The sequence below is a fragment of the Bubalus bubalis genome, chromosome 23 (genome assembly GCF_019923935.1).
Source record: "Bubalus bubalis isolate 160015118507 breed Murrah chromosome 23, NDDB_SH_1, whole genome shotgun sequence".
NCBI lineage: Eukaryota > Metazoa > Chordata > Mammalia > Artiodactyla > Bovidae > Bubalus > Bubalus bubalis.
Window position 1 is genome coordinate 403,687 of NC_059179.1, and position 9,469 is coordinate 413,155.

The 9,469-nt window shown below is 39.9% G+C and overlaps 2 pseudogenes; both read right to left on the minus strand.

Moving 5' to 3' along the window:
- Window positions 1-311: 311 nt before the first annotated feature.
- Window positions 312-3,606, minus strand: LOC102390119 (annotated as a pseudogene).
- Window positions 3,607-4,233: 627 nt separating this feature from the next.
- On the minus strand, window positions 4,234-5,143 carry LOC102390446 (annotated as a pseudogene).
- Window positions 5,144-9,469: the final 4,326 nt, after the last annotated feature.

A 9,469-nucleotide genomic window follows, 5' to 3' on the forward strand; every position in this document is an offset into this window, starting at 1 on the left:
AAAGATGCCTCCAAATTAACATGTGCTTATCCAAATATTTATGAGTATTTATGAGTTATCCGATGACTACACTTAGCATAATTTTACATACACTGTGACTAACAGTAATAGGGCAGTGTTAGTATGTTTGCATATGTAGATAAAGGAGGCTTAGTCCTGAGAGTTCATTCATGGATAAACCATCGCTGTGTTAGACTGGACCTCTTAGCATATTTAAGTGTCGCCTGTACACAGTTTATTTTAAACAGGGAATTTATATGCCTGGACATTTATAACAGGAAGTGGTATACACGGGATTATGTCCTGCAGGTTCACTGCCTCAAGTTTGCCTTGATGATTGCTTTGTTGACCACCTCTTTCACATCTTTGTTCCTCAAACTGTAGATCATGGGATTCAGCATGGGAATCACTGTGGTGTAAAACACAACCACCATCTTCCCCTGCTCCACAGACTCTTCAGTGGGCCTCCTGAGATACATGAAGAGGAGAGTCCCATAAAACATGGTAACAGCTGTCAGGTGGGACCCACATGTGGGTGTATTCTTTATTTTTTTTTTTAATTTTATTTTTAAATTTTACATAATTGTATTAGTTTTGCCAAATAACAAAACGAATCCGCCACAGGTATACATGTGCTCCCCATCCTGAACCCTCCTCCCTCCTCCCTCCCCATACCATCCCTCTGGGTCGTCCCAGTGCACCAGCCCCAAGCATCCAGTATCGTGCATCGAACCTGGACTGGCAACTCGTTTCATACATGATATTTTACATGTTTCAATGCCATTCTCCCAAATCATCCCACCCTCTCTCTCTCCCACAGAGTCCATAAGACTGTTCTATACATCAGTGTCTCTTTTGCTGTCTCGCATACAGGGTTATTGTTACCATCTTTCTAAATTCCATATGTATGCGTTAGCATACTGTATTGGTGTTTTTCTTTCTGGCTTACTTCACTCTGTATAATAGGCTCCAGTTTCATCCACCTCATTAGAACTGATTCAAATGTATTCTTTTTAATGGCTGAGTAATACTCCATTGTGTATATGTACCACAGCTTTCTTATCCATTCATCTGCTGATGGACATCTAGGTTGCTTCCATGTCCTGGCTATTATAAACAGTGCTGCGATGAACATTGGGGTACACGTGTCTCTTTCCCTTCTGGTTTCCTCAGTGTGTATTCCCAGCAGTGGGATTGCTGGATCATAAGGCAGTTCTATTTCCAGTTTTTTAAGGAATGTGCACACTGTTCTCCATAGTGGCTGTACTAGTTTGCATTCCCACCAACAGTGTAAGAGGGTTCCCTTTTCTCCACACCCTCTCCAGCATTTATTACTTGTAGACTTTTGGATCGCAGCCATTCTGACTGGTATGAAATGGTACCTCATAATGGTTTTGATTTGCATTTCTCTGATAATGAGTGATGTTGAGCATCTTTTCATGTGTTTGTTAGCCATCTGTATGTCTTCTTTGGAGAAATGTCTATTTAGTTCTTTGGCCCATTTTTGATTGGGTCATTTATTTTTCTGGAGTTGAGCTGTAGGAGTTGCTTGTATATTCTTGAGATTAGTTGTTTGTAAGTTGCTTCATTTGCTATTATCTTCTCCCATTCTGAAGGCTGTCTTTTCACCTGGCTTATAGTTTCCTTTGATGTACAGAAGCTTTTAAGGTTAATTAGGTCCCATTTGTTTATTTTTGCCTCTATTTCCAATATTCTGGGAGGTGGGTCATAGAGGATCCTGCTGTGATGTATGTCAGAGAGTGTTTTTTTGCCTATGTCCTCCTCTAGGAGTTTTATAGTTTCTGGTCTTACGTTTAGATCTTTAATCCATTTTGAGTTTATTTTTGTGTATGGTGTTAGAAAGTGTTCTAGTTTCCTTCTTTTACAAGTGGTTGACCAGATTTCCCAGCACCACTTGTTAAAGAGATTGTCTTTAATCCATTGTATATTCTTGCTTCCTTTGTCAAAGATAAGGTGTCCATATGTGCGTGGATTTATCTCTGGGCTTTCTATTTTGTTCCATTGATCTATATTTCTGTCTTTGTGCCAGTACCATACTGTCTTGATAACTGTGGCTTTGTAGTAGAGCTTGAAGTCAGGTAGGTTGATTCCTCCAGTTCCATTCTTCTTTCTCAAGATCGCTTTGGCTATTCGAGGTTTTTTGTATTTCCATGCAAATTGTGAAATCATTTGTTCTAGCTCTGTGAAGAATACTGTTGGTAGCTTGATAGGGATTGCACTCAATCTATAAATTGCTTTGGGTAGTATACTCATTTTCACTATATTGATTCTTCCAATCCATGAACATGGTATATTTCTCCATCTGTTAGTGTCCTCTTTGATTTTTTTCACCAGTGTTTTATAGTTTTCTATATATAGGTCTTTAGTTTTTTTAGGTAGATATATTCCTAAGTATTTTATTCTTTCTGATGCAATGGTGACTGGAATTGTTTCCTTAATTTCTCTTTCTGTTTTCTCATTATTAGTGTATAGGAATGCAAGGGATTTCTGGGTGTTGATTTTATATCCTGGAACTTTACTATAGTCATTGATTAGTTCTAGTAATTTTCTGGTGGAGTCTTTAGGGTTTTCTATGTAGAGGATCATGTCATCTGCAAATAGTGAGAGCTTTACTTCTTCTTTTCCAACTTGGATTCCTTTTATTTCTTTTTCTGCTCTGATTGCTGTGGCCAAAACTTCCAAAACTATGTTGAATAGTAATGGTGAAAGTGGGCACCCTTGTCTTGTTCCTGACTTTAGAGGAAATGCTTTCAATTTTTCAGCATTGAGGATAATGTTTGCTGTGGGTTTGTCATATATAGCTTTTATTATGTTGAGGCATGTTCCTTCTATTCCTGCTTTCTGGAGAGTTTTCATCATAAATGGATGTTGAATTTTGTCAAAGGCTTTCTCTGCATCTATTGAGATAATCATATGGTTTTTATTTTTCAATTTGTTAATGTGGTGTATTACATTGATTTATTTGTGGATATTGAAGAATCCTTGCATCCCTGGGATGTATTCTTTAATGTGGACCCCTCCACAGGCAATCTTGATAAGAGGAGGGTCAGCACAATAGAAGTGGTTGATTTCAAAGTTTCCATAGAAATACAGGCCATATGTCCACAGTGTGCAGATTAGGCTATCAGAGAACCCATAGACGTATGGTACAGAGATGAGATGAGCACAGACAGTCCTGGACATTTTACTGCCATAAAGCAGAGGGTTGCAGGTGGCCATGTAGCAATCAAAGGCCATCACAGCCAAGATATATACTTCCACGTGGACAAGGGCTCTGAAGAAGTAACACTGCACCAAGCACCCCACATAGGAAATGGTTTTTGTCTCTGATAGTAAGTTTTCCAGCATCTTCAGAGTGACATTGAAAGAGAACCACACATCCACAAAAGACAAATGACTCAAGAAAAAGTACATGGAGCTCTGAAGCTGGAGGCTGATGCTGATCAAAATAATCATACCAATGTTCCCTATCAGAGTGATCATGTAAACTACTAGAAACACCACAAAAAAGAGAACTTGAAGCTCCTGATGACTGGTCAACCCTAGAAGAACAAATTCTGTCACATCTGTGAAATTTGGCATTGCCTTGACTTAGACCAGTCTGCATTGCCTATGGACAAATTAAAAGAAATGAATGGATTTATTCTTGAAAATTTTGAGTCATGTTTATCAGTATTCTGCTGCTGCTGCTAAGTTTCTTCAGTCGTGTCTGACTCTGTGCTACCCCAGAGACAGCAGCCCACCAGGCTCCCCCGTCCCTGGGATTCTCCAGGCAAGAACACTGGAGTGGGTTGCCATTTCCTTCTCTAATGCATGAAAGTGAAAAATGAACGTGAAGTCACTCAGTCGTGTCCAACTCTTAGCGACTCCATGGACTGCAGCCTACCAGGCTCCTCTGTCCATGGGATTTTCCAGGCAAGAGTACTGGAGTGGGTTGCCATTGCCTTATCCATATCCCTCTGAGTACTGCCAATAGAATTTTCTGTCCTTTATCAATTTTATAGAGCAATAATAATCTGTCTGGTCTTGTATTTTAATTTCTGTGCAGTATTCATTCTAACTAAATTAAGGCAACACAAGCTAATAATTTGACAAATTCTTGTAAATATAATAGGCTAATTACAAAAGACAAAAAAATGACTTAATTTAAAATGTTCAATAAATGCTCATAGCATACAGATATGTTAAATACCTGTGACCAAAATATTTGCCCTATTTCGTGAACAATTTCCTTTGAATTACTTTCCTTGATGCTCTTTTAACATCTTTGTTGTGAAGGCTGTAGATCAAAGAATTTAGCATAGGACTCACAAACATACAAAAAACAGCTACAATTTTTCCCTGTTCTACAGATGTCTCAGAAAGGGGTCTCAGATGTATGCAGAACAGTGTCCATAAAATATAGTGACAGCCGTCAGGTGAGACCCACAGGTAAAAAAGGCCTTGTGCCTCCCTTCTGCAGAGTGGAAATGCAGAATGGTTGTGAAAATGAAAATGTAGGAGATGAGGATGATGGTGAGAGAACACGTGAGGTTGAAATCAGCCACCACAAACATCGCAGTCTCTTTGACATAAATATCTGAGCAGGCCAGTACTAGGAGAGATGGGTCTGCACAGTAAAAGTGTTCGATTTCGTTGGGTCCACAGAAGGAGAGACAGGGCATCAGAATGGTCTGGGCAAGACCATTTGCAAAGCTGAAGGAGCAGCAACGTGAGAGAGGCAGACATCTCAGGACATCTTGCAGATGGCCACATAGCAATCAGAAGCCATCACTGCCAAAATATAATAATCTGTGATCACCAGGGCAATGAAAAAGTGAAATTGTATGACTCAACCAAGGAAGGAAATATTTTTTCTCTTTGAAAAAATATTGACCAGCATCTGAGGAGGAACAGTGGTGGCATAACAGAGATATACAAAAGAGAGGTGGCTGAGGAAGAAGTACATTGGAGTCTGAAGCTTTGAGTCAGTTCTGATTAACAAAATCATGCTCACATTGGCAATGACTATAATCAGGTAGATGACTAGGAAGACCATGAAAAAAACAGGCTGCAAATCAGTTCAATCTGTCAGTCCCAGGAGGATAAACTCACTCACCTCTGTATAGTTTTTCTTTAACATCATGTTGCTCAGCTTCCAACAATGGCTAAAGCAATGGAAATAAAATTCATTTGTCTTTTATCATTCTTCCATTTCCTGCATCATGTGATCTAATACTTATTCCTTCTTTCAGACTTGCAAATACATGTGAAATAAAGAAATAACCTCAGTTCAGTTCAGTCGCTCAGTCGTGTCCTACTCTTTGTGACCCCATGAATTGCAGCACACCAGGCCTCCCTGTCCATCACCATCTCCCGAAGTTCACACAAACTCATGCCCATCGAGTTGGTGATGCCATCCAGCCATCTCATCCTCTGTTATCCACTTCTCCTCCTGTCCCCAATCCCTCCTAGCATCAGAGTCTTTACCAATTAGTCAACTCTTCACATGAGGTGGCCAAACTACTGGAGTTTCAGCTTTAGCATCATTCCTTCCAATGAAATCCCAGGGCTGATCTCCTTTAGAATGGACTGGTCGGATCCCCATGCAGTCCAAGGGACTCTCAAGAGTCTTCTCCAACACCACAGTTCAAAAGCATCAATTCTTTGGCACTCAGCTTTCTTCACAGTCCAACTCTCACATCCATACATGACCACTGGAAAAACCATCGCCTTGATTAGACGGACCTTTGTTTGCTAAGTAATGTCTCTGCTTTTCAATATGCTATCTAGGTTGGTCATAACTTTTCTTCCAAGGAGTAAGCATCTTTTAATTTCATGGCTGCAATCACCATCTGCAGTGATTTTGGAGCCCCCCAAAATAAAATCTGACATTGTTTCCACCATTTCCCCATCTATTTGACATGAAGTGATGGGACCAGATGCCATGATCTTTTTTTTCTGAATGTTGAGCAGTAAGCCAACTTCTTCACCCTCCACTTTCACTTTCATCAGGAGGCTTTTTAGTTCCTCTTCACTTTCTGCCAATAAGGTGGTGTCATCTGCATATCTGAGGTTATTGATATTTCTCCCGGCAATCTTGATTCCAGAAAACCACTAGGCTATTCAGGTATGACCTAAATCAAATCCCTTATGATTATACAGTGGAAATGAGAAATAGATTTAAGGGACTAGATCTGATAGACAAAATGCCTATGAACTATTGGACGCAGGTTTGTGACATTGTACAGGAGACAGGGATCAAGACCATCCCCATGGAAAAGAAATGCAAAAAAGAAAAATGGCTGTCTGGGGAGGCCTTACAAATAGCTGTGAAAAGAAGAGAAGTGAAAAGCAAAGGAGAAAAGGAAAGATATAAGCATCTGAATGCAGAGTTTCAAAGAATGGAAAGAAGAGATAACAAAGCCTTCTGCAGCAATCAATGCAAAGAAATAGAGGAAAACAATAGAATGCAAAAGACTAGAGATCTCTTCAAGAAAGTTAGAGATACCAAGAGAACATTTCATGCAAAGATGGGCTTGATAAAGGACAGAAATAGTATGGACCTAAAAGAAGCAGAAGATATTAAGAAGAGGTGGCAAGAATACACAGAAGAACTGTACAAAAAAAAAAAAAAATCTTCACGACCCAGATAATCACGATGGTATGATCACTTACCTAGAGCCAGACATCCTGGAATGTGAAGTCAAATGGGCCTTAGAAAGCATCACTACGAAAAAAGCTAGTGGAGGTGATGGAATTCCAGTTGAGCTATTTCAAATCCTGAAAGATGATGCTGTGAAAGTGCTGCCCTCAATATGCCAGCAAATTTGGAAAGCTCAGCAGTGGCCACAGGGCTGGAAAAGATCAGTTTTCATTCCAATCCCAAAGAAAGGCAATGCCAAAGAATGCTCAAACTACCGCACAATTGCACTCATCTCACACACTAGTAAAGTAATGCTCAAAATTCTCCAAGCCAGGCTTCAGCAATACGTTAACGGTAAACTTCAGATGTTCAAACTCATTTTAGAAAAGGCAGAAGAACCAGAGATCAAATTGCCAACATCTGCTGGATCATGGAAAAAGCAAGAGAGTTCCAGAAACAAACATCTATTTCTGTTTTATTGACTATGCGAAAGCCTTTGACTGGATCACAATAAACTGTGGAAAATTCTGAAAGAGATGGGAATACCAGACCACCTGACCTGCCTCTTGAGAAACCTATATGCAGGTCAGGAAGCAACAGTTAGAACTGGACATGGAACAACAGACTGGTTCCAAATAGGAAAAGGAGGACGTCAAGGCTGTATATTGTCACCCTGCTTATTTAACTTATATACAGAGTGCATCTTAAGAAATGCTGGGCTGGAGGAAGCACAGGCTGGAATCAAGATTCCAGGGAGAAATATCAATAATCTCAGATATGCAGATGGCACCACCCTTATGGCAGAAAGTGAAGAGGAACTAAAAAGCCTCTTTTTTTTTTTTTTTCCCCTAAAAAGCCTCTTGATGAAAGTGAAACTGGAGAGTGAAAAAGTTGGCTTAAAACTCAGCATTCAGAAAACGAAGATCATGCCATGTGGTCCCATCACTTCACGGGAAATAAATGGGGAAACAGTGGAAACAGCGTCAGATTTTATTTTGGGGGGGCTCCAAAATCACTACAGATGGTGACTGCAGCCATGAAATCAAAAGACACTTACTCCTTGGAAGAAAAGTTATGACCAACCTAGATAGCATATTGAAAAGCAGAGACATTACTTTGCAAACAAAGGTCCGTCTAGTCAAAGCTATGGTTTTTCCAGCGGTCATGTATGGATGTGAGAGTTGGACTGTGAAGAAAGCTGAGTGCCAAAGAATTGATGCTTTTGAACTATGGTGTTCGAGAAGACTTTTGAGAGTCCCTTGGACTGCAAGGAGATCCAACCAGTCCATTCTAAAGGAGATTAGCCCTGGGATTTCTTTGGAAGGAATGATGCTAAAGCTGAAACTCCAGTTCTTTGGCCACTTCATGCGAAGAGTTGACTCATTGGAAAGACTGTTTTGCTGAGAGGGATTGGAGGTAGGAGGAGAAGGGAATGAAAGAGGATGAGATGTCTGGATAGCATCACTGACTCGATGGACATGAGTCTGAGTGAACTCCGGGAGTTGGTGATGGACAGGGAGGCATGGCATGCTGCGATTCATGGGGTCACAAAGAGTCGGACACGACTGAGTGACTAAACTGAACTGAAAAACAGTAAAAAGTGCCGCTGAGGATTTATGATTATCGTAAGCAATTTTTAAATTTTTAAATATCAGAGATGGGATAGAAACTATAAGTGATATGAGGAATAATACTAGTTTATTACTTTTTTCTTTTTTTTTTTTAACTTTACAATATTGTATTGATTTTGCCATATATCAACATGAATCCGCCATAGGTATACACGTGTTCCCCATCCTGAACCCTCCTCCCTCCTCCCTCCCCGTACCATTGCTCTGGGTTGTCCCAGTGCACCAGCTCCAAGCATCCAGTGTTGTGCATCGTGCCTGGACTGGCGACTCGTTTCATGTATATTATACATGTTTCAATGCCATTCTCCAAAATCATCCCACCCTCTCCCTCTCCCACAGAGTCCAAAAGACTGTTCTATACATCAGTGTCTCTTTTGCTGTCTCGTATACAGGGTTTGTTACCATCTTTCTAAATTCCATATATATGCATTAGTATAGTGTATTGGTGTTGTTTTTTTTTTTTTTTTTCTGGCTTACTTCTCTCTGTATAATAGGCTCCTGTTTCATCCACTTCATTAGAACTGATTCAAATGTATTTTTTTTAATGGCTGAGTAATACTCCATTGTGTATATGTACCACAGCTTTCTTATCCATTCATCTGCTGATGGACATCTAGGTTGCTTCCATATCCTGGCTGATGAACAGTGCTGCGATGAACTTTGGAGTACATGAGTCTCTTTCAATTCTGGTTTCCTCGGTGTGTATGCCCAGCAGTGGGATTGCTGGGTCATAAGGCAGTTCTAAGTTCAATATTTAAAGAATCATGAAAAGAAAGATAAAAATCCACACACTTCTCTCTCATGTTTTATGTATGAAATAATAAACACGTGTGGGGATACTGAAGATCTGAAAAAAGCAGAGAAATCAACTAACTTGGCCAAATAGAACCATGTTATGCTCAACTGCCATCTCTTCTGAGATTTTTCCAGCACCATAAGATTCCCCAACTTGTACACCTCAGGAGGAAATGCCAAAGGTGAGCAATGGGGTCCATGACATGGAGATGTGTGAAAATCCTAAACAAAAGTGTGGTTGTGTGAATGCTTACTGATGATTAGTTATGCATAGTCAAGTGCTCATTACATTATTTTCTACTTCTGACTGTGAGGAGTTCATAAAAAAAAATACTAAAAACACAGTATCAGTTTTAAAGTGGAAAGTATATTGGTAAAACAAACAAACAAAAGTCAA